Source organism: Siphateles boraxobius, unplaced genomic scaffold, assembly GCF_051911475.1.
Source record: "Siphateles boraxobius isolate OS27281-9 unplaced genomic scaffold, OSU_SipBor_1 26, whole genome shotgun sequence".
Lineage (NCBI taxonomy): Eukaryota > Metazoa > Chordata > Actinopteri > Cypriniformes > Leuciscidae > Siphateles > Siphateles boraxobius.
The window spans coordinates 13,610,023-13,617,900 of record NW_027508876.1 but is presented as its reverse complement, the minus strand read 5'-3'; the positions used below and the strand labels follow the sequence as shown (position 1 = coordinate 13,617,900).

The 7,878-nt window shown below is 39.2% G+C and overlaps 1 protein-coding gene across 5 annotated transcripts in view; it reads left to right on the top strand.

Moving 5' to 3' along the window:
* Positions 1-1,834: 1,834 nt before the first annotated feature.
* dlgap1b (discs, large (Drosophila) homolog-associated protein 1b) overlaps positions 1,835-7,878 on the top strand; it is a 183,070-nt gene continuing 177,026 nt past the window's right edge. For 2 of the 5 annotated variants that reach the window (XM_077244401.1, XM_077244400.1), the window contains exon 1: positions 1,853-2,043. The gene's annotated coding sequence lies outside the window, so the exon portion shown is untranslated. Of the gene's footprint in view, positions 2,044-7,878 lie in introns of all 5 variants that reach the window. The other 3 variants (XM_077244398.1, XM_077244399.1, XM_077244396.1) reach the window with 2 other exon arrangements.

The window sequence follows — 7,878 nt, the reverse complement described above, 5'->3', positions numbered from 1 at the left end:
CAGCGGCGAAGGCTTTGTGCCGGACGAAACCAGCGGCGAGGGCTTTGCACTGGGCGGAACCACGTGTACCGGAACCTGTTTGAAAGGTGACTGGACGGCAGACCGATGTTGATGTCCGCGACGATCCTGTCCCCCTCCATGGCCTCCACGGGTCCCTGAGAATTTCACCAAGCGGGTTCCCCTGAAAGATTGCAACCCAGCTGGAGTTGCGGACGAGCTGCCAGTTGCAGTTCTGTGGTCTCCTCCTCTCCACTGACTGCCGACTGCCATGTGCTCCTCAGTCCTTTGAGCGGCTATCACAAAATATTCGAACAGAGATCTTGGAGGTACTCTGTCTCTTCCCAAAGGAACCCTCTCACTCTGCTGCTTCCACATTCTTTTAGGTTGGTTCCTTCTGTCACATGTTGATAAATCAGGAAGCGTGGATGCAATTGCAGGTGAAAGGTGAATTTAATGAAACAACAAATAAACACAAGCTACAAATCAAAACTCCCTCAAGGGGGGAAAACGGGAAGAATACAGACCATGAACATAAACGCTAGGAACCGGGTACTTGGACAAACGAACCAACACTGAACTGCAAACACAACAGAGACTAAATAGAGAACAAACACAGAAGGCTAATGACACGACAGGTGAGGAAGGTTAACCACTAAACAGATAACGAGATAGGCGGGGCTGACAATAAGACAGAAGAGCACATGGCCAGGAATACACAGAAGCCATGTGCTCACATGAAACTAGACTTAACATAAACACGAGACAGACAGGAAATGCCATAGCTCTGTCACCACACAAAACTAGTAACAAAAGCAGAAGTGACAGAACTATGACATGGACAGCACGCCAAATACACATAACCTTTACTCTATTTAATTAAATGTAAGTGTGAACTCATGAACATTGTATTGCTATAGACATCTATCTAGTGATAGATGTTCTGTTCTGTTCTGTTGAACAACTCTGTTCTGTTGAACTCTGGTCAACACTGCTGCTCATTTTCCATGTTATCATATCAGACCACCAGCTAAATTGAACATTAAAGACATTTGAAATAATTTTCAGTTCAAAACTCACTTTCAGACACCAGCAAGTGTTTTCAAATAACTTCCTTACGATCCGATGGGGATTCTGATTAGGCTACCGTATGAGGCAGACAACTTATATGCGATACTAAAGGCTACCTATGCTAACCCTTGCGTAATATAATAAGTGAAGTTCCTAAACGTAATTTCGGGAGGACTGAGCCCATCTAATCTTTCAATCATCAGCTGTGTTGGCATCCCTCCACCTCCCCAACTCCACCAACATAATTTAGGCATTTTGCTACCATATATACCGGTACTATATATGCTCATCATCCAAGCATTAGTAGTCTCACCGGGGGGTAGGCCTAATACTAAGCTTGAGTTGAAGCTGCTTCCTCGAGCGAGGGGCTTGAAGAAGCAGCTTCAACTGCAGACAGCAAGCCAAATACCTTTAACCTTATTAGCTTAAATATTATATTGGCCAATGCATTTGTGAAATACATGTTTAAGAAAAATACCGGAGACTGTTGAAGAAAGTAGACAAATCATATAATTATAATCATGTACTTGGTTTCATGTTTTATCTCTTTTCCCTGTGCCTTTGTTGATACCAGACTAATGCATCTGCATATGTCATAAAAAACAAGCACGCAGGTTAACTCGTACTATAAATCATAACACCTGTTTTCTTCTCGTGAACTTCCTCTGTTGTAGCTCTGCTGTAGTTTGACTCAGTAATCCATTCCGTAGTTTATCGCTGTCCGGCTTTTTCTCAGCATCTGATGCTGCAGCAGGACTGTGTGTGCAGACGGTGAAGCGCGCGCGGCAGTGAGAGGACTCGGCAGTAGGGGGACGTCCTATCCACCGCAACCCGGGTTTTAATTCAGTTCACACTGCAAGATCCCAACAGCGAGTCCACCGCTGAGGTCCACGCACCCTCCACCGTTACGGATTTAATGCTTGTACCCGGCTGTTTTCCTGAAAAACTGTTTATCCGCGCCTTGAAACTCTCGAGGTAAGCAGCGTGCACATAATTGACAGCTTAGTTTGCTTGGCTCGCGCGCTGGTTTGGATGCTGGCTACTGCAAAGATGATTTCCAGTATGTAGATTAAAGCATATGTCAGTGGTGTCATTATGCGTTATTGTCTCATCTCTCACTGTTTTATCTAGTGGGAATGGGTTTAATTCTCAACATCACTGCAATCGATCCTAAGGCTGCGGGGAATTTGGACCGCACTCAAGTGACCATAAGGAGCGTCAGTGAACTGTTGACTGTGAGACTGTTTAAGCCTGGTCGTTGAATTTTAGACGTAGAACGAGGATGGATTTATCCTATTAAACACACAGATGGACTTTATATTGTTTTATACGTTTAGGCTTTTGGAGCGTCAAGATAGGGACATGGAAAGGGAGAAGTTATTAGGCATTAATAAATGGCGAAGTATGCACAAGCATAACACGTCATAGTAAATAAATCGTCCTGTTTTCACATTATTAACTGTATCTGACTCAGGCAATTATGACGTCACGTAGTGTTGTTACGTTATAGCGCGTAACTGCACTGCCGCACGGAAATATGTGCATGTAGGGTACATATAACTGCTTTTGTTCTGTAACTCTTTCATTACATATAACACTAATTTTGGAGCAACATGCACTGTCAATTTTTTTTGTAATTACAGGAAAATTATTGGGCACATCTTTATAATAAAAAACTTGTTAATTGTAGCTAAGTTACATGATCATATACAGTAGCAAAATTATATATGCATTTGATGTAAAAAAAATATTACAATATGCCTATGTATAGCCTACTTTTACAGTAGAATAATGCTGGAATTATGTTTTTATTAATAAAAGGTGTGTTAAAACAGCACACATGTGTAAGCTCTGTATGCCCAGAAATTACATACATCTTGTGAATTTAGGTCAAAGCAAGTAACAAGAATTTGTTTTTCACCAAGCATTTTTTGTTCAAATACCCCAACAAACAAATAAACAAACAAACAAGCAAAAAAAATCAATAGTGGAATGGCACTGAATAGGGACCCCTAAACATGCATTTGTACAAGTATGACAATAAGTGATGTGAATAGCTTTTGATCTGAGATTTTAGCTCTAAAAATATGTGGATTTAGAAGTAGAATTTAATTTTTTAAGGTTTTAAGGGCAGGGGTAACATTTCCTGTTATATCCAGTACACGGTTCTGAGTTGTAATTGAAAATGGAAGGGAAGGAATGATTAAGTGAATGAATATAATATAAGATATGTGACAGGGATCTTAAAGACACATATTAAGCAGAGGTATATGCTTTTTTTTTCCTATCATGGTGCAAACTTCCATTGACTTTAGTATGTTGAAGCCATTTTCCTCATTAAGACAGTTGGCTGCTCCTTCACAGGTTTCGTTTACACTCTGAACAGTCCTTTTATTCATAGCTGTGTGTGTATTTGTGTATGAGACAGAGAAAGATCGTCTACCTCCTCCACAGACCACACCACTGCAAATGCTTAATTTCTGGGTTGCATGCATAGAATCTGTATCGTTACACTTTTTCTACTCATCTCTTCATCTGTCAGCCAAAACACTTTGATGGCGTTTTAAGTGGGACTGGTAATATGGTGGCCAGCCCAGCTCTATAGAATGCACTGGGACTTGATGTGTTTCATACTCAAATGTCTGAATGGCCATCTGCACTCTATCTTGAGTACTTTTTTCCCTCCTTCATAAATGTGCATTTGGGTGGGTTGTGTTTATTTTTGATACACACACACACACACACACACACACACACACACACACACACACACACACACACACACACACACACACACACACACACACACACACACACACATGCACGCACAGTCAAGCATGCCACAGACGGTGCTTCTGGACTCTATGCTGGGGATTCAAATGGACCAAAGATAAAGAACTAAATAAAAACTAAAGATGCTTCATATTTTAAATCCTTTATTTTTAACCTAAGAGCTACAGTATGCACCCGTGTTTCTATATCTATCTATCTATCTATCTATCTATCTATCTATCTATCTATCTATCTATCTATCTATCTATCTATCTATCTATCTATCTATCTATCTATCTATCTATCTATCTATCATGATAGCTCAACTGGCTGCCTGCAGACATGGTAATAAATAATGAATTTGTTTTTCTGATTGGTTCATCTCTGTGTGGCACATGAAGGTAATGAGACCGTCTAAATAATAAACCACACTTGCAGGAGATTTTTTTTTGCATGCATTTTCAATTGAGTGAGTAAGAAATAATTTGTCATACTGTTACGTCACACAGAATAAAGAAAAGAAAGTCTTCTACTAAATATCAAACATTCATAAGGAGTGTTCAAAAGATCAACTATTAAGGTATATTAACACCTTGCATTGCATTTTAATTGTAGATCTTTATGTCTGCGTGTTACTGTCAAAAATAGTGGTTTTATGGGTGCTGCCCTTGTATTGAATAATCGTAACTATATAGTCTTGTGCCTTGCATTCAGAGATTGTTCTTCATCTTCACAGTGCCTGCAACTACACCGCTAGCCATTACTGTACTTTAGTCTCAGCGTAGCCCCTGCCTTAGGGCAGATCTCATACCATCTCCTCTTCATTGTACTGTGCACTTCAAATCAGACGTCAGGCCCTTTATCAGTAGTTTGTAGTTCAAACCTATTGGGTGGTAAATTCGTGTCCTACTCATCTTTTTCAGCACAATCTCACATCAGAAGTGTAGAGTCCTTTATCGCAGATGAGAAATACATTTCAGTCCTGTAAGACCCTACAGCTGAGCTCTGGAGCATGACACTGGCAGCCAGGATCCTCTCCCAGCATTCCCAGATACTTTTTTCCTTCGGCGTTCTCTTCTGCTGCTTCTGGAGCGGAGGAGAGAAGCTGCCCAAGGGAGGTCATCTGAGTATCCATCAGTCTCTTATTTCAAAATGATGGAGGAGAATTTAGAAAAGGTGGAATAAAGGACAAGTGTGGCTTTGAATGCTGAGACCGAGAATTCACTGATGTGAATTAGAAGCACAAGGCCTTTTTGGACTTTTTATTAGACAGGAAAGTGAACAATGAGATAAAATGATCGAGAAGTTAGAATAGGAATGAAATATTTTCAGTATGTGTTTTAGAAGTATTCAAATTGAGGGGTGATTGGTGGGGGGACCCAGACCCCTATAAGAACCAAAAAATAATTAAAAGTTAATTAATAAAAAATAAAAAAATTGTTAATTTAAAAGAAGAAAAAAAATGACGTAATAAATTGTATTACTGAAACTTTTCATTTGTATTTCAAAAGAGTTTTTAAAGTGCTGAGCACAAAATATTTGGACAAACATGATGGATTTTAATCTTCAAATGATAAAAGAAAAATTACAAATCTTTGGTCATATGCTGAAGATAAGTATACTATAATTACCTCCATGTTGACCATTGACCTCTGCTTAATAGGGCTGGAAATTACCATAGACTTCCTGGTTCAATATTACAACAATATTATCTATTGTGTGATTTATTCTAAAAATGCATATAGCCTCTCAATGTCCAGGATGTTAATTTCTGATAACTTTAACTATTTAATAAAAAAATAAATACTATTATACTATTATAATAACAAAATATGAATTTTTATAAATTACAGTTTTTACAATTGCTAGGAGCAATTTCTGAACACTTAGATCAAACTCAAAATGACTGCTTTAAAATGACAAATTCTTTTGTCATTTAAACATTAAACTCTGTGCACTTACATGGCAATTTGCACGTTTACATACTCTTTTCAAAACCGTTTGACTTCAGTTCAAATTTTAACATCATAAAAAGAAAAAAGAAATGCTATCAAAACAATTAGATGTAGCTGAACACATTCACAGGTCTTATAGTCTTTCAATTTCATTACCATCTATAAAGGTCAACAGTTGGGTCCCAGAAGTAAAAACTCCATACATTTTCCCCATTGGGAAATTTATTTTTAATAATAACTTATAAACCTTTAAAGACAGCCCTACTGTACGCTATGTGGTTGTTAATCTGTAGAATATGCTTCTGCTAAAGCTGTCAGCCCTCCTTATTTCAATATATATATATATATATATATATAGTATTTAACACTGGATTTTGAGGTGAAAAACTACATTACCCATGGTGCTGTACTGAAAATTCCACCAGTCAGAGAGTTGCGACAAGCAAAATGTGCCAAAACTGTTCTTCAACTCCACCCACTGGCCCTAATAGCCAACCAAACGTTAGTCGACAAGAAGAGGCTTAGCCGACCAAATTTTAATAAGTAGATTAGTGACAAAAAAAAAAAACTCCACAGGAATTGGCGAAGTCACACAGTCTGTGACAGACAATTCAAACGGCTGGTCAATGTGGTAAATTATGTCGGGCAGGAAATCCAAATCCATCATCGACATCAAACATGGCTTCTGACATCCATAATGCACTGGGCATGTTGCCGTCCAAGGCCACTCCCACCAGTCTGCCATGACCAGAGTCAAATACAGCCTTTCTTTAGTAGGAAATACTTCTTAGCAAACTTTTAGTCATAATGGTGTTGACTTGTATTGTTCCTGGGTGCAAAAATTCAAAGAGTAAACGTTTAGTGGGAGTGAGTGAATTTCGGCAGTGGCTAAAGGTTGCAAAGAATCGTAAATTGTTCTGTCAGTTCCCGAAGCAAAATGCTGTCACATACAGGTAAGAAATCTGTTGCCATAGTGTTCCATTTTTACCATAATGCTGTTTAAAGAGTATACATAGCCTAGCACGGCTGTCAGGAGTATGTTAGTTTCATTGTGTCATAGTTTGGTTTTGTTCTGTGTCTGTTTGCCTGAGTTTCCTGTCTTTGCTAGTTTCCATGTTGTTAATGAGTTATACATTTGTTCCCTGTTGTGTTAATGAGTTTTCCTTAGTTGCTTGTCTAGTATTAACATTGTGTTTAAGTGTGTAGTGCTTAGTTTTCCCTGATGTTCATGAAAGGTTAGTTTGATCGTCGTGTGTCTCTCTTGTATTATCTACTGCAGCTCACCATATCAAAACACTAGACCTAGAGATTTGTAAGATGAAAATGAAATGGATTTTTTTTTTCTTCAAACAAGCCTCAACGAGCGGTCAACTGCCTGTGAACAGTTCTCAGTGTGTGTGTTTTATTCATCTTCATTTGTCAGCATCACTGAGCATACAGTACATCCTTTAAGCAAGCCAGGGGTTATATTTATGATGTGTGTGTGTGGAGCGTTGTGTGTAAGGGAATGTAAACAGACAGTAATAACCCAGAGAAGACAGAAAGGCACTGCCATCAGTTCACTTCAGTGGACTCACTTGGCACTAATGAATGTGATTTTACACACAGACACGTGACTATAAGGCAGCCTTCTTTGAGATTCTCTGGCATGACTCGGCGCCGTCAACCTCACAGGCCTGATCTGTCACTACCGCAGCACATATACAATCAAACACCTCAAGAGTGACTTAAAAAAAAGGAAAAATGACAGGAAACCGTGTAAATTTGGCAAGTTAAACATAAGAGGGAGAGAGAAAAACACAGAGAGAGAGTACAAAGTCGGGGTTTTGTTTGAAAGAGATTTCTTTTAGCCTGTGAGATTCAGTCTGCTGCCCAGAGACTTCCTGAAGAACAGTGGATTTCTTTAACACTAACCTCATTGCTTTAAGGCAGGCCCACACTAAAATCTTTTCAGATTTTCAAAACGTGAGAGACCACAAACAGGATGTTACTGTAGTGTGTGGACTGCCGAGATGTGACTAAGACAGCAAACCACATACACCAGGGGTCTCCAACACGTCGCTCGCGAGCTACCAGTAGCTCG